The 24212-nt window shown below is 35.8% G+C and overlaps 1 protein-coding gene across 1 annotated transcript in view; it reads right to left on the bottom strand.

The window, feature by feature from the left end:
- Positions 1 to 22867, bottom strand: part of Mipol1 (mirror-image polydactyly 1) — a 323741-nt gene extending 300874 nt beyond the window's left edge. Inside the window, exons 1-2 of the mRNA XM_026408983.1 lie at positions 22722 to 22867; positions 21530 to 21627 (exon numbers count right to left, since the gene is read on the bottom strand). The gene's annotated coding sequence lies outside the window, so the exon portion shown is untranslated. The remainder of the gene's footprint in view (positions 1 to 21529; positions 21628 to 22721) is intronic.
- Between the last annotated feature and the right edge of the window lie 1345 nt (positions 22868 to 24212).

Below are 24212 nucleotides of genomic sequence, written 5' to 3'. Positions count from 1 at the left end.
ATTCTCAGAGAAATACACCTCTCCAAGAAGTAGGACTCTTTCTTAGTGAACACTATGCTACTCATATCTTTATTTTAGCCCAAGGGGAGACTATTCAGATTTCTGAACCTTAGACCTATAATAATAAACTCTGTTATTTTAGGCTACCAAAATTGTAGAGCTTTCTTAGAGTTATTACAGCAGTGATAAGAAACTTAAAATATATGCTTTGTGGGTTTTCTAGCTTTCAAACCACCTAGTATATTCAAAGATATTTCCAATTTCTCTTATGGAATAAATTCAAAATAGAGGAAGCATCACAGTCATCAATTAACTGGAAACTAAAACTCCTGATGATTAGAAACCTACCAAAAACCATATCTCCATTCTCCCTAGAGGGGTTATTTCTCATATCACTAGAAGAGAGTTCTAACACACTAAGGTTTGTGTTAGCTGAAGGAAAATACTTTCTAAACAAAGTACTTTTTCATTCAGTCATTTCCTATAACTAGTTCCAAGATGATTACTATGGAGTCATAAAATAAATATTGGGATATAGGTACCATCATTTATTAATCTGTTGCCTTTGAAACTAATTTTTTCTGTCTTAGAGAATCAAGGAGATAAGTGATCATTAAAATTCTAGATTTCACAAACTATTAACATCTCTAAGCCAGAACTATTGCCAAGTTTTTACTGTACAAAGATTTACAAAAAAAGAAAAGAAAGAACCACCATCTATTATCACAAAACTTTCAAAAAATAAAGAACATTTTGGCAGTACAAAACTTCAGAAAGGACTGAATAAACTTAAGTTTGTTTAAAAAGAAAAAGCCAGATATATTCTAAACTCTCCAAATCTCTACAAACAACAATCAGAATAGTAAAACCAAATCCACAATCAAAATATCTTTCACAAAATTAGGTAAATATCAGAATACACCACCAACAATTTTAAGACCTATATGATGTATAGCATCTAAACAAAAAGAAGCACAGGGAAACAAAAGCAAAATGGTATCTGAGACTCATGAGAATCTCTAAAATGAACAAGTATGCTCTTAGTAGGCAAGGATTCTCCATACAGAAGGGATAGGCAACCTAAGTCTTATAATCTCTTGGACAAAAGTTCATTATACACTGTGCAGATACTGGAAATTGAATCCAAAACCAACAGAAAAGCAATAGCAGTGAAGGAAAAACAAAGTCCAAATAAATGATAAAAGATGGGGAGGGTGATTGATGATAGGGAAGGAGATACAGACAGGAGGTCTCAGAAAGAGAATAGCCATTAAAAAAAAAAAAACTGCTCAAAAACAACAGAAAACACTTTTCCAAATAATTTTTTATTTTTACGTATTTTGACAACTCATTTGGAAAATGTAAAAGGGCTTAAAAACCATATTTATAAACTGGTCACATTCTAACTATAGTCACCACAAATCAGAGCTGATCCAATATCAAATGATGTTGATTTCATGATATTATAGAAATCACTGATGAAAGAAAAACAAACCAAACAAACTTAGAGATACAAATTCTAGACAGTGTCTAAATCATTATTTCTAGAAAATAGTTCAGAAAACACTATAATAAAATCAGAAAGGAAAAAAATCTCCCTTTACAAACTCAGTACCAAAATATAAAATGCTTTTAAAATTTTAGTGTGTTCCCTTGGCATTTTTGTTTTATGTATTTATACATGAATAATCAATTTCTAAAAATATTTGATTTTTTCACCAGAATATTATGTCATAAGCATTTTTGTTCAAACCACCACTTAATTTGTTAATATTCCATTAGGTGGAACTATCATAGTTTTCTATAACAAGTTTTCTGTTACAAGAACTAAAATGAATATCTTTGTGGCAGCTTTTAAAAATTCCACTAACACTAAATGCAGTATGTTAAAAAATAGTCTAAATTTGTATCTACTAATAGGTACATTACACAGTCTTTTGATTTTCAAAAGTACTTCCTAAAATTAAAAGCATATTTAGAAGATAAACTATTCCAAAAGTCTGAGTGAATAATTTTTCTCATTTTAAGTACATTTATATGTAGACCATGAGCTTCCAGAACCAACCAATTAGTAATCAATGTGATGAAATATTTTTAAATGAGAGTATAATTTTAAAAGGTTAACAAATAAAACATTTAAAGATGTGTATGTAGATTTTAATTTAGAATAAGATCAAAATTAATAGCCTACATGAAATAAAGACAATAGGAATTAAGACTTTAAAATTCTAAACCCAGAGTTTCTTTCTGATAAAGAATCACAAAGAAACTCACAGCACATTGATGTGTATGAACTTCCTAAGCTGTAGTTCACTTCCTCAAATGAATCAGAATAATCTTGCCCACTGTGCCAGCTCATGCCACTGAATAAAATGTTCTACTTTAGGATATCATAAGTTATAACACACAGTATGGGTAGCTCCCATGCTGGCAATAAGCTGTTTGACATAAATTAAGGAAGTGGCTTCAATTTACATTAAACTTAAAAGATAATAAAAGTATTAAAATACTAATTAGTTTCAAGACATGTTGCTTAAAGAGGTCTGTCATACTTCAGAAAATAATTCATTAAAAGAAGAAATTCAATGTTTAAATTTTGTTTAGTTTATAAGCATATGGTTGAGACAATGCAAAATAGCATATTAGCACTAAAATGCAATAGTATCTGTAAGAAATAATCATTCAAATTCTATCCAAGAAAGTAATAAAGCAAATGTTTTTCTAACTATGTGAATATATTATTGTACCTTATATCTTAATATTAAAGAATCTTAGATCACTTGATAATATTTTCTAAATTCAAATGTTACTTATAATAACTAGCAGCTACTCTGGATGCTGAGGCAGGAAAATTACAAGTTCAAGGCCATCCTAGGTAATTTATACCCTGTCTCAAAAAAAAAAAAAAAAAAAAAAGAAAAATAAATCAAAAGGCAGGGGATATAGCTCAGGATGTAGCTCAGGATTGAACCCCTTAGTTCAAACCCTAATGCTATAAAAAAAAGAAAAAGAAAAAAAAGAAATAATAGAAAGTACACAAAATGAAAATCTCTCACAAATTCCCTTTCCCAACTATTTATTACTTAATAGAACACAGTGAACAAAAGCTTGCCAATACTAATCAAAAGAAAACAGAAGCAACTTTATTAATATCAGAGTAAGACAATATCATCAAAACTAAAAAAAAAGTGCACTAAAGGGTTTAATTCACTAACTAGACAAAAGCAATCATAAATAAGTTAGCACTTAACAATGTAGCATAAAATACTTGAAGTAAAAACTGATGAGAGGAGATAGGTAAATCTTTAACCATAGTTAGAAACTTTACCACTACTCTCTCAATAAGCAGGAGAGTAAAATACTCAGAAAAGCAGTCAATCTATAGAAGTCTTAATGCTATCAATGATAAAGACCAAATTTTAATTTGGCTACTCTGAATCCTCCATTCAACCAATCCTTAACCCTGGGTTTCATGTTTGTATCTGTACTGTCCAGTTTTAAGAAGAATCCTAAATCAGTTTAGAGAGAATCTTTCATCCTGGATATCTGATCACCTAGGATGCCTTCAGCAAGAATCCTGTCTAGTTTATTTAACTAGAATCCCTTCTTCCCTTGATAATATTTCTATCCACTTGCTCCTTAGTCATAAATTCCCACTTGTTCTTATTCTTTTTTTAATGGATCCTGATACCATACTTAAGTTTCTTTTTTGCTGAGAGCCATAGCTAAGTAGGAATGATGCATGGCAATTTCCTTGTCAGCCTACCCCATGTTGCTTAGAGGAATGACTCTCCATTGTGGAAATGGGCTTGCCTTGGATTCAGGTCATTTGCAGTGACATTGCATGTATGTTTGAGAAAGGTGACCCTGCTCAAGGACCAGGGTGGATCCAGGTTTAGGGAGGATCCTGCTGGATTAGGGTGGGTCCAGGTTTAGGGTGTATCCTGCTGGGATTAGGGAGTATCCTGCTCCTTGGGTTTAGGGCGGTTCCAGGTCCTGCTGCCTCTAGGTGCCAACTCCTTGAGTTCCCATTGAGTTCTTGCGGGATTCAGAGAGTATTTTGGGATGCAGAGCCCTGTGGAAGTGTGGATTTTCCCCAGAACTTGTGTGTAGAGTGCCAGTGTGAGTTTGGGAATAAAGAGTTGCTGTTTGAATCTACAAGGTGTGTGGTGGCTTGTGATTTTGTGCCCAGCCAGACTGCGGCACTTTTTTCCTATTGCAATAGTTCTTTAATAAAATTTGTTCTTACTACTTTTAACTATTGTCCTGCTGACTTTCTTTAACAACGACCAACCTGACTTAATTGATATTCATAGACAACTCCACACATCAATAGCAAAATATAGAATTTTTCAAGTGCACATAGCACATTTACCAAAATAGACCTTATTCTGATTCATCAAACAGGCCTTAGTATATTTGTAAGAACTGAAATCATAGAAAGCATATTTTCTTACCATAACAGAAATAAACCAGAAATTAGTAACAAAGAGATATCTGGAAAATCTCCACACAATTCTAAATAACCTAAGTTCAAAAAAAAGTTAAAAGAAAAATTCTTAAAATATTGTGAAGTAAATAACACAACAGAAGATTTTAGAACTAGTTTTTAGTCAAAGTTATTTTGGTTGAGGTGGTATAAGTTGGGATGATGTTTTTCTGCAATTTATAAACATTTATCATTTTATAGAGAAAATAAAAATACCCACCAAATGTCAACTGAAGCTTTAAGTGTGCAGTATTTCATTTCATAATTCTTCTACAAATCTGTGCTCTATCAAAGGATGCAAGCACATATTGACAACAATATAAATGTCAATGATCTTTATAATATTAAAAAATTAGAAACAAGTATCTAAATTAGCACAAGATACCTACTAGTACATATGCAAGGAAATGCATCTGAAAGATTGCATACCAGGATCTATAGTCTCTGTAACCATTAAAATAATATGAAAACATATGTAATTTCCAAAATAACAAAGGGTAAAATATGTAATAATAAAAAATATAGATTAAACAACCCAATTACCAAATGGTTTAAAACAAAGATGTTCTACTGGATTTTTAAAAACTCGATTCTCTGCACTGTTTTCCAGGCCTGCTACAAAATGTCCCTGTTTGGATATCATTTCAGTAAGTAGAAGATGAATGACACAGCTATACTACAATAGAAAAAGGTACAGATTCAAGGAACATGACAAGATACAACACTGAGATCTAGAATGGTTCCTAAAACAAAGAAAGAACATTAATGGAAAAACTAGAGATAGCTAGACAAAGTTGTCAGTTTAGTAATTATATTATTCATTAAATTAACATTTTATTATTTAGTATATTTATCCAGCATATTCACAATTTACACAACATTTGGAGAGTTATGATTACACATTATGTTAACATTAGAAGTAGGATGATGGTATACAGGAACTTTATAGAGAAGCTCACTCACTTATCATGGGGTTGGTTACACCCTTATAAATATAAAAGCTAAAAATATTGTATGTCAAAAATGCACTTAATACACCTAAACTACCAAACATCATAACTTAGTAACATGGTAGAGTACCAGTTGTTTGTCCTCATGATGGTATGACTTGGAGATGCAGCTGTCACTGCCAACATCACCAGAGAATATATTACCTCTGGGAAAAGATCAAAATTCTAAATTTGAAGTACTATTTCCATTGAATTCGTATCACTTTCATTACATCATAAAATCAAAAACTTAAGTTTTGAACCATCATAATACAAAGTATGTATTATTTTTGCAACTTTTCAGTAAATCTAAAATTATTTCAAGATAAAGTTTTTTGAAAACTAAAACTAGCCTTTAAAACAAAAAACACCACTAGAGAAAGAGGGTCTCTCAAAATTTAGAAAAAATAATTTTTGATTTATAAGAAAATAAATCAATCATAAAGTTGCATGCTTGAATAACATGATCTCAAAATAAATAAATCAAGGAAGAATAACAGATCAGAAAAACCCACAATACTGTTAACAGCACCCTAAGAGTGCATTAAAGCAATTATTCTGTGGCAGTTTATTGAGGTAGGAAGGCTGTGGGGGGGAGGAGGGGGTGGGGGGAGGAGGAGGGATGGAGGATAAATAAAGAATTCAGGCTGGGGTTGTGGCTCAGTGGTAGGGTGCTTGCCTCACATGTGTGAGGCACTGGGTTCAATTCTCAGCACTGCATATAAGCAAATGAATAAAATAAAGGTCCATCAACAACTGGAAAAAAGTTGTTGTGTTTTTTTTTTTTTTAAAAAGCAATTAAGGAGAGCTAGCAACCTGGTGATTACCAGGTACATAAATTTCTAGAATAGAAAGAGAATTAATAAAAGTAATAGTTTACAGTAGTGCTAGTCCTATGGTAACTCAGTGGGGGAAGGGAAACTCACTTCCAAGGAGACAAAAGAAATTCTCCCATCAAAATTAAGAAAAAGAGGAGTTAATGTCCAACAAATTTACAATATAACAGAAAATAAGCTCAGGCAGGAAGCTGGGCAAGTATGGGAGGAAAGTCCTAGCATTCTCTAGCAAGATACTGGAAATGGGAAAGTGGCAATGGCATAAAAAAGACTGTACTTCCTAAGTGGAAATCCCTGCAGTACACCTTTGATTTTTATACTTGGTGATTCATAATCTTTTATTCTTTGTCTTGTTCTCAATATACTTGATTTTTGAATACTCAAGAAAAAAGAGCCGATTAGGGCTTACTTATCATTATTGGGTGCCCATTCAATGAATAATTTTGGGCACAGGAGTAAGATTATAACACAGACTTGGGAGAAGTTGCAGGAGGCAATAGAAATGCAACTGCCAGTCTATGAGTCTGCAAAGTGAAAGAGAGTAAAGCATGTTTTCGTTCAAAACTGGTGGTCTGAAATCTGGGATTAGGAGTATGGCTGATTGGGGTAGAATTGGGACAGGTCATAGTCAGGTGGAAAGTGGTGATCCTGAGACAGCCTACCACAGATCTATACTACTTACCCCACACCCAGATGTATCTGGAGTATAGACAGACATGCCCCACACATCTCCCCCCAGCACATGAATTGAGGATCTCAGAAAGCGGGTGTGATACAGTCTGTGGAATAGGGCCTAATAACCCTGTCAGACTTATACCTAAAACTCCAGTCACAATAACATTTGTTATTGTGGGTAAAATGTGCTCAGTCATAGAACACTCCCCTGCTAGATGCTGCCAGATAAGTTAGAGACAGAATACAGCATAGCATTCCCCTACCAACTTCAGCTGCCACTGTCTGAGGACACTGGCCAGGGCCTGAAGGTCCACTATGGAGATGCCTGCAGGTTTGGTTATACCTGAAGTATTCCTGCTGGGTGTGCTAGTAGCCACCATCTTGCTGCAGAAGAGGCAGAGGGCTGAGTTCACCCTAGTTCTGTGAATCCTGAAGTTTACAGAACCTAGGGAGAGAGTGTGAGGGCATCTTGCTCTCAGTTCTCCCAACCAGCATGTTTGGCACTCACCAGGTTCCTGGAGCCCACTCAGGCCAGCACTCTCTGGGTCCCAGTACCAGCCCAGTCCCCCGACTCCCTTTCCAATCCAGCATCTACTGACCTCTGGTCTCAGGGTCCTGCACCAATCAGAAATCAGTCTGGCACCCAACATGGCCCTCCAGCTCCCCAATCCCCAGTCTCCTAATGCATCACTGGCCACCAACCTGGCCCAGAGCTCACAGCTACTTGGCTGACCAGCAGCTCTCAGCACCTGGTTCTTATTTGCCTGATGCAGAACAGCTCTCTGCAACAGGTGCACAGCTCCCAGCACTCAGCCCTCAGGGCCGCTATCTCCAAAAGAGTCACCTCATAGGCAAAGGCATCCAAAGACTAAAGGTAAAAGGAAGGGAAAAAAACATATTACTCACATGGGAGACAAGTGCCAGATGTCTTAATAGGAGCTATTTCATTTAAGGCTGTATATTGTTTGCATTGTGTGCTCAGAAAGGGGAGTGTGATGCCATCTGGAGAATAGGCCCAACGGCCCTACCAGACTTACACCAAAAACTCCAGTCAAAATAACATTTGTTATTGTGGGTAAAATCTGCTCAGCCATAGAACACTCCCCTACTAGATGCTGCCAGATAAGGAAGGGACAGAATCCAGCATAGCACTCCTTGACCAAGTTCAGTGGCCACTATCTGGGGACACTTAAACCAGAGGTACTAGAAACCTTCACGAACATTATAAGTCTGCAGGGTAGAAATGGTACTACCTCAGATCCACACTGCTAGATGGGAAGACACACAAACAACATGAGAAAACAAGGGAACAAAGAGCCCCAAACAAACCAAAACGTTCCAATAAATACAATCTACTAACAGCACAGTAGAAGAAATGTCAGAGAGGGAGGTCAGAATGTACATAGTGAAACTCATCTGTGACATAAAAGATAACATAAGGATTGCAATCAGAAATAAATTTCAGGAGGCGAAAGATCACTTCAGTAAAGAGATAGAAATAATGAAAAGAAATCAAGCAGAAATCCTGAAATGAAGGAATCAATAAAGCAAATTAAAAATTCAATGGAAGACAGAACCTCAGGTAACAAAGACCAAATATATCTTGAAAATAAAGTTGGCCACAGAGAGAAGATGGTAAGAAACCATGAACAAAAGTTCCAAAAATTATGGGATAACATGAAAAGATCAAATTTAAAATTTATTGGGATAAAGAAAGGCATGAAGGCACAAACCAAAGGAACACATAATATCCTTAAATTTACCAAACCTTAAGGATGAAATGGAAAATCAAATACAAGAGGCTTACAGGACCCCAAATGTACAAAATTACAACAGATCCACACCAAAGCACATTATAATGAAAATGCCTTGCATACAGAATAAGAATAGAATTTTCAGGGCCATAAGAAAAAAAGAATCAGATTACATTTAGGAAGAAACCAATTCAGGTACCAACGGATTTCTCAACACAGATCATTAAGGCTAGGAGATCCTAGAAGAAAATATGACAATCTCTGAAAGAAAATGAATGTCAACCAAGAATTTTATATCCATCAAAAATATGCTTCAGATTTAAAGATTAAAAAAAAGGGTTCCATGATAAACAATAGTTAAAAGAATTTCCAACTAACCTACACTACAGAACAGTCTCAGCAAAATATTCCATGAGGAGGAAATTTTAAAAAAGGGGGCGAAATCAGCAAAGGGCAAAAATACACTAAAGGGAAAGACAATCAAAGGAGAAGCTAAGTTAAATTAAAAAACAGAAACAAACCAAAATGAATGGGAATATAAATCATGCCTCAATAATAACCCTGAAATTTAATGGCCTAAACTCATCAATCAAAAGGCAGACTGGCAGAATGGATTAAAAAACAAGACCCAACAATACGCTATCTCCAAAAGAGTCACCTCATAGGCAAAGGCATCCAAAGACTAAAGGTAAAAGGAAGGGAAAAAACATATTACTCACATGAACTATATAAACAAGCAGGGATTTCCATCCTCATATCATATAAAGTGGACTTCAACTCAAAGTTATCAAGTCAAAGTTACTCAGAACAGACAAAGAGTACACTCATACATGGTGGGACTGAAAATTGATGCAATCACTCTGGAAAACAGTATGAAGATTCCTCAGAAAACTTGGAATGGAACCACCATTTGACCCACCTATCCCACTCCTTGGTTTATATCCAAAGGACTTAAAATCAGCATATTACAGTGATATAGCCACATCAATGTTTATACTAGCTCAATTCACAATAGCTACAATATGGAACCAACCTAGGTGTCCTTTGATAGATGAATGGATAAAGAAAATGTGTTAATATATATTAAATGGAATGTTACTCAGCTTTAAAGAAAAAAATTATGGCATTTGCTGGTAAATGGATGGAGTTAGAGAATATCATGCTAAGCGAATAAGCAAATCCCCCCTCCCCAAAAAGACCAAATGTTTTCTCTAACATACAGATGCTAATTCACAATAAGGGGGGACACTAGTGAAGAATAGAGTTATCTTAGATTAGGTAGAGGGAGTGAAGGGAGGGAAGGGGAGGGAATATGAGGATAGGAAGGATAGTAGAATAAGACAGACATTGTTACTTTACGTATATATATGACTGCATGACTAATGTGATTCTACAACATATTCAATCAGAAAAATGAGAAATTATACTCCATCTATGTATTATATATCAAAGTACATAAATGCATTCTAGCGTCCTGCATAACTAATTAAAATAAATAAATAAATTTTTTAAAAAGGCATTTCAGAAAGAATAACAACAAAAAAGATTGCCATACCAACAAAGCTGTTCTTCAAAGAAGAAAAAAAACCTTATCACCCACGTCCCTCAAGGGCAAAGGATTGGGTTTCCCTTCCACGGGATGGGCTGGCTGAGAAATAAAAGCTAAGAAAAGTAGAACGATGAAATGACCACAGAATACGGAAAGTAATTTCAAAGAGGGGCAGAGACCAGAAGCTGACCAGAATCGTCCAGATTCTAACAAGGAAAGGAGCCTATGTTTGCTGCAATTATTTCGGAAGACATCAAAGATATTCTATGGAATGTTCTTCACCAAAACAGGATAGAGGTGGGGGCATATAGGCTGCTCAGTTCCTAGCAGGTCACATCCATCTCCGGTGCCATGCAGGACTTTTCTGGGCAGAGTTGCAGGGGAATTCACTTGCATCAGGCGGTCTCTCCCGGTGGGACTGTCACTGGAAGTTCTCAATGCCAGAGTCTACCCCCTCACTGGCTATGATGCTGAAAAGGTGCTCATGCATTTCACGGATGGCTTCTTACACCTTCTGAGATAAGCATAAATAAAAAAATTTATGACTACTAAGCAGCATTGCAGAAAATACTTAAAGAAACCATACACACAGGAGACATTAGAAACAAACACCTTAACCCAGGAAAGGATCTCATTAGAAGAATATTTAAATGAGAATTAGAGCCAAACTAAACATTAGAAAAAGATCAAAATGGAAGTTCATAGAATAATTATTCTCTTTTAATAATAAACACCTCTCCGTGACAATGAATGTAAATGGTCTGAGCTCTTCAATTAAAAGACACATCCTGGCAGATTAGATTTAAAAATAAGATCCAACTATACATTTTCTGCACATATCTCAGGCAAAGATATCCACATGTCAAAAGTGAAAGAATGAAAAATTATATTCCATGCAAATGGAGCCCCAAAGCAAGCAGGAGTAGCTATTCCCATATTTAATGTTTTAGTCAGCTTTTTTGTTGCTATGACAAAAAGAACTAATCAGAACTAATTTAAAGGAGAAAAAATTTATTTGGGGCTCACAGTTACAGAGGTCTCAGTCCACAGATGATCAACCTTTCCAACAATCAATGCTGGAAAGGTATTGAGCAAAACAGTTTGTGACAGGCAAACAGGAAGAAGAGAGATCTCCTCTCACCAGGAACAAAATATATGCCTCAAAGGCATCATCCCCAGCGACCTAATTCCTCTAGCCACACCACCAGAATACATGCACTACCCAGATAATTCATTCAAGTGGATTTATGCAGTGATTAGGTTAAGATTCACATAACTGATAATTTCACCTCAAAATTTGCTTGCTGCTGCGCCCCTCCCCTGACTCAGGCAATGGCAAGGCCCTACTGAGGTGGATGGCACAAGGTGTCCATCCTCTGGAGGAGTGCAGTATGTTTCTGGGAATGGGCTGATTTGTTTTTGTATTCCTTTAATAAGTATAGTTGCAATTTCTCATATGACCATTAAGTTTGAAGGAAAAAACATGACTTTCCCAATTAATGCAACTACTTCTAAAGAATAGATCTGTTTGCTCTAAATGCAATGATTCAGCTGTGGAGCGTAAATTGTTAATGTCTAATGAAAAACTCCCTGTACTCCTGTCAAGGAAGTTTTTGAGAAATTAAATTAAAATCTAGAGAAGAAAAATTAATGTTAAGAAGACAGATTAGTGCTTAGTACTGGGCAACTTGTTCTTGTTCCTGTGCACAATGGTTTGTGCTCTTACTCTTGTTTGATTAAAATTAATAACAAGTCAACCACTTGCCGTAACCATGGCACCGGTTCCAGTCAGTAAGTCAAGAAAGAATAGTCAAGGTATAGGCCAATAGTTTGGGACATTTGTAACTATTATTAAAAGTTAATTAAGCAGAAACAGCTCAAAGCAAAACTTGAACTGAAAGTACAAATGCTTGTTTATGCATAAGCCAAGATACATTCTTCTATTCTAATTGTAGCTACGTAATATTTTGTTTCTTTGAATAATGATTCCTGTTTTGTAACCACAAAGTACTGTGAGCCTGCCAAATGAAAAGTATATATGATCAACTTCACAAGTAAAGATTGGGATCAACACCTTCACTTTGGTGTCTGTGTTGTTTCTCCACCCCTCTTTCGCCGACTCCTCACCATCCGTTCGTCTCCTGAGACCCCCTGTTGGAGCTGGTCTCCAACAGCTTGCATTGTCTCACACATGAGCTTTTGAAGGACATCTTAGCCAAAATTCACCAGATAATTAAAAAGTTCAAAAAAAAAAAAGTTCACTATATTCTGGTAAAAAGAATAATCCAAAAAGAAAATAAAACAATTAATATTTATGCCTGAGCATCAGTGTACCTAATTTAAAAATTTTAAAAATAACAACAACAAAAACAATCACACACACACACACACACACACACACACACACACACACTCTCACACACTTCTCAAAGGTTCAGATAGGCCAGGCATGGTGGCACATTCCTGAAATCCAAGCAGCTCAGGAGGCTGAGGCAGGAGTATCCCAAATTCAAGGTCAGCCTTAGCAACCTAGCAAGGTCCTAAGCAACTTTACAAGACATTGTCTCTAAATAAAATACAAAAAAGGGCTAAGCATGTGGCACAGTGGTTAAGTGACCCTGGGTTCAATCCCCAGTACAAAAAAAAAAAAAAAAATTCAGATAGATGCCAATATAATAATACTTGGGTGATTTCAACACACCCCTCTCACCAATAGATAGGTCACTGAAACATAAAATGAGTAAAAACATCAAATCTAGAGAATGGACCTAAAAACCTAAAAGACTAGGTTATAGCACAGTGGTTGAGCGCTTGCCTAGAACATGTGAGGCACTGGGTTTGATCCTCAGCACCACATAATAAATAAATAAATAAATAAATAAATAAATAAATAAATAAGAGTATTGTATCTATCTACAACTAAAAAAAAAAACACTTTTTTTTAAAATAAATAAAACCTAAAAGACATCTATAGAGTATTTCATCCAGGGCTGGGGCTATAGCTCAGTGGCAGAGTGCTTACCTAGCATGTGTGAGGCACTGGGTTTGATCCTTAGCACCACATTAAAAAATAATAATAATAATGAAATAAAATAAAATAAAGGCATGCTATCCATTTACACCTATAATTTAAAAAAAAAAAAAGAATATTTCATCCAACAAAGGCAGAATTCACTTTCTTCTTAGCTGCTCATAGAACATTTTCCAAACCCAATATATTTTAGGTCACATAGTAAGTCTTAGTAAATATCAAAAAAGAAATTGATGTAATCCCTTGCATCTTATCAGAGGTCACAATGAAATAAAATTTGAAGTCAAAGAAATGAAAACTACATAAACACATGGAAACTGAATAATACATTTTTGAACAATGAGTGAGTCACAGAAGAAATCAGGGAGAAAATTAGGGAGTTCTTAGAAACTAATAAGAATAAAGATATAATATACTAGAATCTCTGGGAGACTATGTAGGCAGTTTTAAAAGGAAAGTTTATAGATATGAGCAGATATAAGAAGAAAACATTCCAAAACCAGAAGAAAGGATTAATTAAGATGAGCACCTGAATTAAATTAAGTAAGAGAATTAAAACAACACAAAAGCTCAATATAACAAAGAATTGGTTCTTTGAACAGATAAACAAGATTGATAAACTCACAGTTAAAACTAACCAAAACAAAGAGAAGACCCAAATTAATAAAACTAGAGATGAAAACAGAAAGTATCACTGAAATCCATCAGTAACTATTTTGAAAATGTATATTCCAATAAATTGGAAAACCCAGAAATAACAGACAAATTTACAAACACCCATACAATTTACCAAAATTGAATGCAGAGGATACTGAAAATCTAAACAGACCAATAACTAGTAATAAGATTAAAGCATTAATAAAAAGCCTTTCAATAATGATAAACTTAGGACCAGAAGAATTCTCAGCTAAATTTTTTCAGAACTTTAAAGAATTAATACCAATGTTCCTCAAATTATTCCATGAAAAAAAAAAAGTGTGGTGGGGGAGAGCACTGCCAAGTTCATTCTATGAAGGCAGTATTACCCAGACACCAAAACAGATAAGGGTTTGTCAAGGAAAGAAAACTACAGCCCATTAACTTGAAAACATAGATACAAAAATGCTTTAAAAAAAACTAGCAAATCATATTCAAAAACACATTAAGATTATACAGCATGATCAAGTTGATTTTGTTATAGAGATGCAAGGATGGTTTGACACACAAATCAATAAATGTTATTCACCATATATACAGAATTAAAAAATCACATGATTCATCTCAGTAGATGCAGAAAAGCCTTCAATGAAATTAAGTACCCACTCAGGATAAAAACACTGAAGATACTAGGGATAGAAAGATTCACATTTATAACACACCCAAAGCCAACATCACAGTAAATGGAAAAAACTGAAAGCATTTCACCTAAAATGAAGAACCAGACAAGGATGAGCACTCTCACCAGTCTTACTCAATAGAGTACTTGAAATTTTAGCCAGAGCAATTAGGCAAAAGAAGGAAATAAAAGGGATACAAATAGAACAGAAAGAAGTCAAATTATCACCATTTGCAGATGAAATCCTTTATTTACAAGATTCCAGAAACTTCACTAGAAAATATCAAGTACTGATAAATTCAGGAAAAATAGCAGAATACAAAATCAATATATCAAAAAGTAATTTTTCTATGCACAAATAATGAATCTGCTGAAAATCATGCATCAAGAAAACAATTCCATTCATAACAGCCTTAAAATAAATAAACAAATAAGCAAGCAAGCAGGGAATAATTCTAACCAAGGAGATGAAAACCTCTATGATGAAATTATAAAACAGTGAAGAAAGAAATCAAAGACACTAGGAGATAGAAAGACCTTCCATGTTCATGGATATGCAGCGTTAATAGTTAAAATGGCGATATTACCAAAAATGATATACAGATTCAATGCAATCCCCATCAAAATACCAATGATATTCTTCACATAACTAGAGAAATCAGTCCTAATATTTGTACAGAAGAATAAAAGACCCAGAATATCCAAAACAATTCTAGGCAAATAGAAAGATGCTGGAGACACCACAATACCCCATTTCAAATTATGCTACAGAGCTATAGTAACAAAAACACCACTATACTGACATAAAGACAGACACACAGACCAATGGAATACAACAGAAGATACACATGAACTCACACAGATAGTCACCTGATCTTTGACAAAGGCATGAAAATATGTTGGAGAAAAGACAGCCTTTTAAACAAAAAGTCTCAGTGCTGAGAAAACCAGATATCCATATGTAGAAGAATGAAAGTAGGCCTATTTCTCACCCTGCACAAAAGTCAACTCAAAAATGTGTCTAAGATATAGGAATTAGACCAGAAATTTTGCAACTGCAAGAAGAAACATAGGGTCAACACTCCAATACACAGGTTCAGGCAACAACTTCCAAAATAGGACTCCAAAAGCTCAGGAGATGATACCAAGAATTAATAAAGATGGTGTCATTGAATTCAAAAGCGTCTACACAGCAAAGAATGAAGAAACAACAGAATGAAGAGCCTACAAATAGGAGAAAAATCTTTGCCAGCTGCTCTTCTGACAGAGGATTAATATCCAAAATACATAAAGAATTCACAAAACTTAACACCAAAAAAAAAATAACCCAACCAATCCATGGGCAAATGAACTAAACAGTCATTTCTTAAAACAAATATACAACTGGCCCACAAATATGAAAAATGTTCAACATTTTTAGCCATCAGTGAAAGGCAAATATGAGATTTTATTTAACTCCAATTAGAATGGCAATCAGTAATAATACAAATAGTAATAAATGCTAGCAAGAATGCAGAGGAGGGGGCTGGGATTGTGGCTCAGTAGTAGAGCACTTACCTAGTATGTGTGAGGCACTGGGTTCCATTCTCATCACTACATTAAAAAAAATGAATAAATAAATAAATAAATAAAGGTATTGTGGCCATCTACAACTAAAAAAAAAAAATTAAAAAAAAAAAAGAATGCAGAGGAAAAGGAACATTCAACCCTATTGGTGGGATTGTAAATTAGTATAACCAGAGAAAAAGGAACATTATACACTGTTGGTGGGATAGTGAATTAGTATAACCACTGTAGAAATTGGTATGGAGGTTCCTCAAAAGACTAAGAACAGAATCACCACATGACCCAGGTATATCATTCCTCAGTATTTATCTAAAGAATTAAAGTTAGACATGATAACAAGAAATGCATAAGCATTTTTACAGAAGCACAATTCACAATAGCCACGCTATGGAACCAGCCTAGATGTCCATTAATGTATAAAGAAAATGTGGTATATATGCAAAGTGGAGTTTTAGTCAAAAAAATAAGAATGGAATTATGTCATCTGTAAGGAAATGGATGGAATTAGAGAACACCATATTAAATGAAATAAGACAGACTCAGAAAGTAAAGAATCCTGTGCTGTTTTAGTCAGCTTTTTCACTGCTGTGACTAAAAGATCTGACCAGAACAATTTTAGGAGAGGAAAAGTTTATTTGGGAGCTCAATGTTTCAGAGGTCTCAGTCCAAAATTAGCCCACTCCATTCTTTGGGACTCAAGTTGAAACTGAACATCATGGCAGAGTGTGGGGCAGAGGGAAGCAGCTCACATGATGATAAGAGAGCAGAGAGAAAAAGAGAGAGACTCCACTAGCCTCATACAAAATATATACTCCAAAGTCATACTCCTAATGCCCCACCCCCTCCAGCCATACCCAACCTGTCTTCAGTCACCATTCAATTAATCCCATCAGGGATTGGTTCACTGATTAGGTTGAGGATGCAGCCCAGTCATTTCTCCTCCAAACCTTCTTGCATTGCCTCACATTTGAGCTTTTGCCCTCACATACAAACCATAACATACGTTTTTCTCTCATATGTGGAAGTTAGAGAAAAAAGTGGGGGAAAGTGATAACTTGAAAAAAGAAGGTAGACTAGTAGAGGAAGGAGGAGGGGAGGAAAAGGGGAGATGAAATTGACCAAATTGTTATGTGCATGTATGAAGATATCACAATGAATCCCACCATTATGTATGATTATGTGTTAGTCAGCTTTTTGTCACTGTGGTCAAAATGCTGACTGGAATAACTTAAAGGAGAAGTTTATTTGGCTAACAATTTCAGAAATTTAGTTCATGGTTGGCTGAGTCCACTGCTCTTGGCCCCAGTAAGACAGAACATAAAGAGGAAGGGCATGGCGGAGGGAAACTGCTCAGGACTTTGTTGTCAGGAAGTAAGGTGAGCAGGGGAAGGGATGCAGGAAAGAACCCTTCAAGGACACTGATCCCAGTGACCTACCACCTCCAGCCATGCCTCACCTGTGAATAGTTATCACCCAGTTACTTCATTTAAACTAGGTTAGACTAAAAAGGTTACAGCTTTCATAATACAATCATTTAACCACCAAATACTCCTGGATTAACACAGAAGCTTTTGGGGGAAATCTCAGATTCAAACCAGAACAAAGTATAATACACCCATAAAAATTAAATAATAGTTGACAGAAATAGACTCCACAATTACAAAGGGAGAGTTAACACATAATAAAATTCCAGTAATTACCATAACAAGTACATACAGATACATACACACAAACCATTAAGGGAAAAGATTTTAACAACAGCATTAACAAACTTTACTTAATAGACACATATAAAGCATCATACCCCCAATATTACCCCCCCACACACACACACAAACACACACACACACACAAAGAGGATAAAAAAAAAGTAACTATACACAAGGCAAGTACTAACAAGTTCCAATGATCATTCAATTAAAAACATTTTGACGGTAGTTACACAGTGGCTCACTTTTCATTTACTCATCAAACTGTCCATATATCTTATATACTTCACATGAGCTATATTTCACAATAATTTTTCAAATGGTAATTGATCTATACCATTTATGTACATACTCATCTATTTTTTCTTTTCAGGTTTTCAAAACTTATTCCACAGCAAAAAAAAAAAAAAAAAAAAAAAATCTTCAAGAAAAAAAGATGAAGGAGTCAGTATGCTTCAACAGGAAGCAATTAAGCAAGATTCAAGATTCAAAGTTCCATTAAAATGAACCCTGACATACTCTAGTAGATTTTAAAACTTATAAATCCAAGCATATTGAAAGCATTCTCAAAGCAATATTTGTACATAATCAAATCATCCTAGTGCAGAACTGCAAATAACCAGATGCTGTCTGTCTGTATACAACTGAAATAGTACAAATCTAAATTAAAATACTTTCAATATTGACAATATCAGAACCAGAAGCACTTACACCATTGGCCAAAAGCAGTTCTGTGGTAAATTTGTCCCATTAGCCATCCATTTTAGTCAAATACCAAACCAACCAATGATTCAAAGTAATCATTAATGTTGCCAACTTAGAGATAAAATTAAACTTTATAAATAGGGGATTTATAGTTAAATGGTTAAAATTTAACATTTCAGGATATAAAAATAACATATACTCAAACATATCTAAAGTGATACATGCCAGGTATGCCCATAGTCCTTGCTACTTGGGAGGCTGAGGCAAAACTGCGTGAGCCCAGTTGTTGTCCAGGTTGATTAACAGAAAGAGGCCTACCTCAAAAACAAAAACTAAACCCTAAACAGATTTAAACCATAGTCTTAAAAATATCAAGTGAACTATATTAGAATTTTTTTCTAAAATTAATAAAAAGTAGTGCATTAGTTATCTATTGCTAACACATTATCTCACCCAGAATTTTATGTAAGAAAAGTTTAAGGAACACAATCCCTTGGTGGTAGAAGGTGGTAACTGTCTCAAATCTGTATCTGTTTAACAATCAAGAAAGACTGGCCTGCAATTCCAGCAGTTCAGGAGGCTGAAACAGGAGGATCACAAATTCAAGGCCAGTTGAGCAATTAAGGGAGGCCTTAAGCAACTTAGTGAGACCCAGTCACAAAATAAAAAACAAAAGGGCTGGGATACAGCTCAATGGTAAAGAACCTCTATGTTAAATCTCTAGAATCTGCCCTCCCCCCAAAAAAAAAGAAGAAAGAAAAACTTATTTATCCATATCAAAGAACACTGATAGTGATTATTCCCAAATCTCATTAATTTGAACATGTCTAAATATATACTAAATTCACTTCTATAAACTACCTAAAAATAGAAAGTGTTAGCTGAAAATATTAACTTAGATAGTATTCAAAGGAAATTTTTGGTGGTACTGAGTAAAAAGGAGGGAGTTTAGGTTATGAGATGCATTTAAGGAAGAGAAGACCTTCATCCTAAGCTGGGTGAGTATCACAGTGGGAACTTCAGGGACCAAACCTTTGACTATTGCTTCTCATATCATGAATACATTCAATCAGGTAGAAAAGTTTAATCAAACCATTTCAAGAAGAGCAATATTTAACTCAAACTATCACCAAAGCATATTATACATTTTTAATAATTTTATTCAAAGTGTCCCAAGCTGTTTGGATATCATCCTTTACTTTTCTAGTCTTTTTTCAATATCAAAGAAAGAGTTTATTTCTTTTCTCAGTTTTAATTTTCTTTTGTTCTTCAGATTTAAAGGGACAAAGAAGGTAGGAGCCATAAGAAAGTTCAGAAATCCAAATTGGTCTCTTTAGACATAAAACTGATGAAAAGCAAAGACTGTTTACAGACTTTAAATTCAACTCCAAAACACTGTAGCATATGTTGCTTAAATATTATGTATTTTTACTTGTCCAGCATTGCTCATGTCAGCTATTGATTTCACCAACAATCCATGGGCAAGGGGTTGAACACAATTTTTCAATAGAACAAGGGGTCACCAACTGAGACCTAAAGCCCAGATCCAGCCGACATACTGTGCTAACGTAATTAATTAGGAGGCCATTAGGCAGTGATGGCTCCAAAGCCTTGGTTCCTATGTAAGGAAAATCAAACCCAACTCAATGGAAGCAATAAAATAAAATTTAAGTTTAACCAATGGAAATTACCAACTAAGCAGTAGTGGCACACACTTATAATCCCAGCTACTGGAGAGGCTGAGGCAGGAGGAATGCAAGTTCAAAACAAGCCTGGGCACCTTGGCAAGACTTTGTGTGAAAATAAAATTTGAAGAGCTGGGGATGTTACTCAGATATTCGCTTAGCATGCACAAGGTCCTGGGTTCCTGGGTTAAATCCACAGTATCAAAAAAAAAAAAAAAAAAAGAAGAAGAAGAAGAAGAAAAAGAAAAAGAAGAAAAAACTACCAACAAACCTCTTACTAGAGACTTTCTACTTTGACCAATCAAAAACTTGCCTTGCCTGGCTGCTTCCTCTAACACTTTATAAACGTTTTCCTACTTGAAATCTGGTGCTGCCCCATTCATGAATTCCTGAAAGCTCAAATAGACTAGAATTTTAGTGTGTCTACTTTATCTTTTTTTTTTTTACATTTATCTTTTAATAACTGTTTTTGTACAGTCTTTGAGTTTGGAATGGTTTTTATATTTTTAAAGGGCTGGAAAGGAAGGAAGGGAAGGATGCATGAAAAAAGGGAGGGAAATAAAAAAAAGAATGAAGAATATGCAACAGAGACTGTTTTATGCCTGGAAAACCTAAAAATAAATCAGTAGTCCTAGCTTTGTATGGTACTGCACTAACACAAACTTCAAAGTGAGGATTGACTATATTTAATATCTCGCCTTTTACAGAAGTAGAGAATATGCAAATGATCAATAAATACATAAAGAGATGTGCAATAATATTAGGTCATTAGGAAAATTGGGGGGAAAACCCAATGTAATATCAATATATATCTACCAATGTGAGGTGTTATAAATATTTGGGGACAAAAGAATTCTCATACACTGCTAATGGGAATGCAAATTAACACAATTTGAAACACTTTTTGGTGGTATATTCCATAAACACACATCTGCATAGGCTATAACAGCCATTTTACTACTAAATATATACCCAAAAGAAAGTATACATAAATTCACCAAAATACTTATAAAACCTCATAACAACCCTTTTGGTAGTAACCTAAAACTGAATGTAATAATATGCAATATGAAAATGAAAAAACTACTGCTATTTCACCCATATAAATCTCACAAATATAAAACTGAGGTGAAGCCAGACTCGGAGGACTATATACTATATAAATTTTTAAATATAAAGTCAATAATAGCTGAAACTCAAATGTTAGAAGTTGAGATAATGGTTACCTTTGCTAAGCTGGCACCACAAAGTAGGGCTTCTGGGATGCATGTACTGTTTAAGGTTCTTTCTTGATCTAGGTACTGGAGACAGGGGTGTGTACACTCTGAAATTCAATGAGTTGTACACATATGATTCAGACACTTCTATGTTTATCATACTTTTTAAAAACAAACACAGAATTTCTATGAACTCCATGCCTTTCAAGGAAAATTGTGTACATCTCCATTCCCTTTTCTGATTTGCCATCATTACCTCTCTCCAATTAGACAACTTTTACTACTCCACATAGAAAAATTGGCTTTGTTTTAATTAATTTTACTAATGTACTATTGCACATGATTCCCCATGACTATATAACTGTCACTTTAGGTTAGTTCCATCCCAGACCCAAAGAGGAAACTTTACAAAGAATAACTTGTAATAGTATGTTAAAGTTATATAGTAAAGAAAAAAGAACCTGCTTGAAATGCAGTTTTATTTGACCACTTGTGTTGGCTTACCTTTATCTACTGCTGTGATTCAACCCCCATAAAATGCTCAAGGAGCTTTTCAAAAAGCCTGTTCTTGAGGAAAGTTGTTCCTTTCCACCATCCCTGTCTAATCATGAGTCAATCTTGTGTTTATCCAATTCCTTCCATCCACAAGGCTTAAAGTACTTCGCAAATATTGCCGGGTGGTGTCACCTTCCAGTTAAATAAATATGGGCCCTCGGACGTCGTAACCCAAAAGAACTTTAACAGTATCTTTGTACAGCATGGCTCAGCACACTTAAAAAAAAAGCACCAGATTGTATTCTTACTCACAACTTACAATAGTGAGAACCAAAATATAAAACGATTCAAGTGCCTGTCAAGGGCGCAGAGTAGATCAGAGGCTGAACCCAGAGGACTAGAACCCTCTAACTCCCAGGGGCTTAAGGGAAAAGCAAGCAAAACCCCTACACTTTTGAATAAATGCTCAGCTGCTGAAGTCCTGTAATAGCAAAGAAAGAGTTGTCTGTCACCTGAGAATCCCAGGACGCTGACCTCTGAGGGTGCCCCATCACTCCTGGGCACACGGGGCCAGCATTCACTGGGTGCGGATTCCGCGCGGCCCCTTCAGTTTCTCCAAGGAAGCTGCGGCCGGAAATTCCAAGGCTGGTTTCTGCCCACCCCGATCAGTCTCCAGTCGCCCAAACCTCCCCTCCACCCGGTTTACCTGGGATGCGCTAGGCATCACTCTGGGAGCCGACTGGGAGCACTCTCTCACAGAGTTTCTCAGGCCGGATGCGCAACTACCGCGTCAGTCAAAGCCACGGACTCAGCGGCTCGGCCCGAAGGCGCGCGACCCCAAATGATCCAGCGGGGCGGGGCGCCGGAGGAAAATCGAGCCTGCCGCACGCCGCGCGCGAGGGCCCGCAGAGACCGAGGCGGTGCGCACCGGGCATGCGCGAGCCGCGCCGCCGGGGCGCGGGGCGGGGCCTCTCTGCAAGCGAGAAAGCTTGGCAAGTCCTCTCAGGAGCCGCGAGAGGACGGAAGGCGGGCCAACTGTGGTTGTGGGGTCTAAGACCACTGGTGCGTTCCGGAACAGCAAAATAGTTCCCCGACAAAACCTAATCTGGTTGGAGGAAGGTGTAGGGAGGCTTAGGAAGACTTGGCGGAATTGTGTGGTTGTGTGTGTGGCTGGAGGAGAGAGAGTGTGGGAATAGAGAGTGTGGTGGAGGGGCCGGGCCTGTAGCGCAGTGAAGGTCGAATGAAAAGGGTACAGGCGAGCAAAAGTGACACCTAGGCCCTCTCCAAAAAATGCTTCAGGCTAAAATTTTGGAGCTGGTGACTTTTTTAAGTCCTGGAAGGAAATCTGAATTTTCACATTATGTGGATTCACAGAATGTTGAGCCTTTCAGAATTTAATAAAACAACAACAAAAAACAATTCGCCCACCACTCTGTTGAAACAATAGAAAGCCAAAGATGTCTTTAATTGTAGAATAATATTAAGAGTTTTATCAGGACCCATAAAATGAGCCGGTAGTGATTCAAAAGTGTTCCACAAATCAGAATTGCAATTATAAATATCTCTTTAACTCCTGTTACTCATTAATCTGTTGGACACACAAGTATTTATTCAGAACATACTATGTGCCAGGCACTATTTGGGTTCCTGGATAAAGATTTTTTTTTTTTACACATCCCCAGAGAATAGGGATAATATAAAGTGTTGGTGGACCCCCAAGTTAGTGGTTAAATTTAATAAGAGGAACTTAGACTTTAGTAACTGTAAAAACCGTGTAAAGGGTTGGACCAAAAGAGGTTAAAATACATAATGTTGTTATTTATATGGTAAAGAATAAACAGTACTCTGGAGGGGTTTGTTATAGATTCAGCCTTGAAATGTTTTGTTTTTTGTTTTTGTTTTGGCTTTACATCTGGATTCAATCAGATATTTGTGGACACAATCATAAATATTTTGAGACAAAAAAGAGGGGCTGTAAGTTTGTCAGAACAGAGACTCCAATCAAAAAGGATATTATAATCAGGAAAAATTACTTGAAGTAATGGTTAGTGCCAAATCAAATGATGTGTAATTAAAGGAGGGAAAGTTTCTTTTCTTACTTAAAGAAATGAGAGGGCCAAGGACTACAAAATTGAGAAAATTGACACCAAATAATAAATTAGGATGAATTTAGATAAAGTGATAATAGCTTTTGTTG

The sequence above is a fragment of the Urocitellus parryii genome, chromosome 6 (genome assembly GCF_045843805.1).
Source record: "Urocitellus parryii isolate mUroPar1 chromosome 6, mUroPar1.hap1, whole genome shotgun sequence".
Classification (NCBI taxonomy): Eukaryota; Metazoa; Chordata; class Mammalia; order Rodentia; family Sciuridae; genus Urocitellus; species Urocitellus parryii.
The sequence above is the reverse complement of the archived record's forward strand: the minus strand, read 5'-3'. Positions and strand labels throughout refer to the sequence as shown.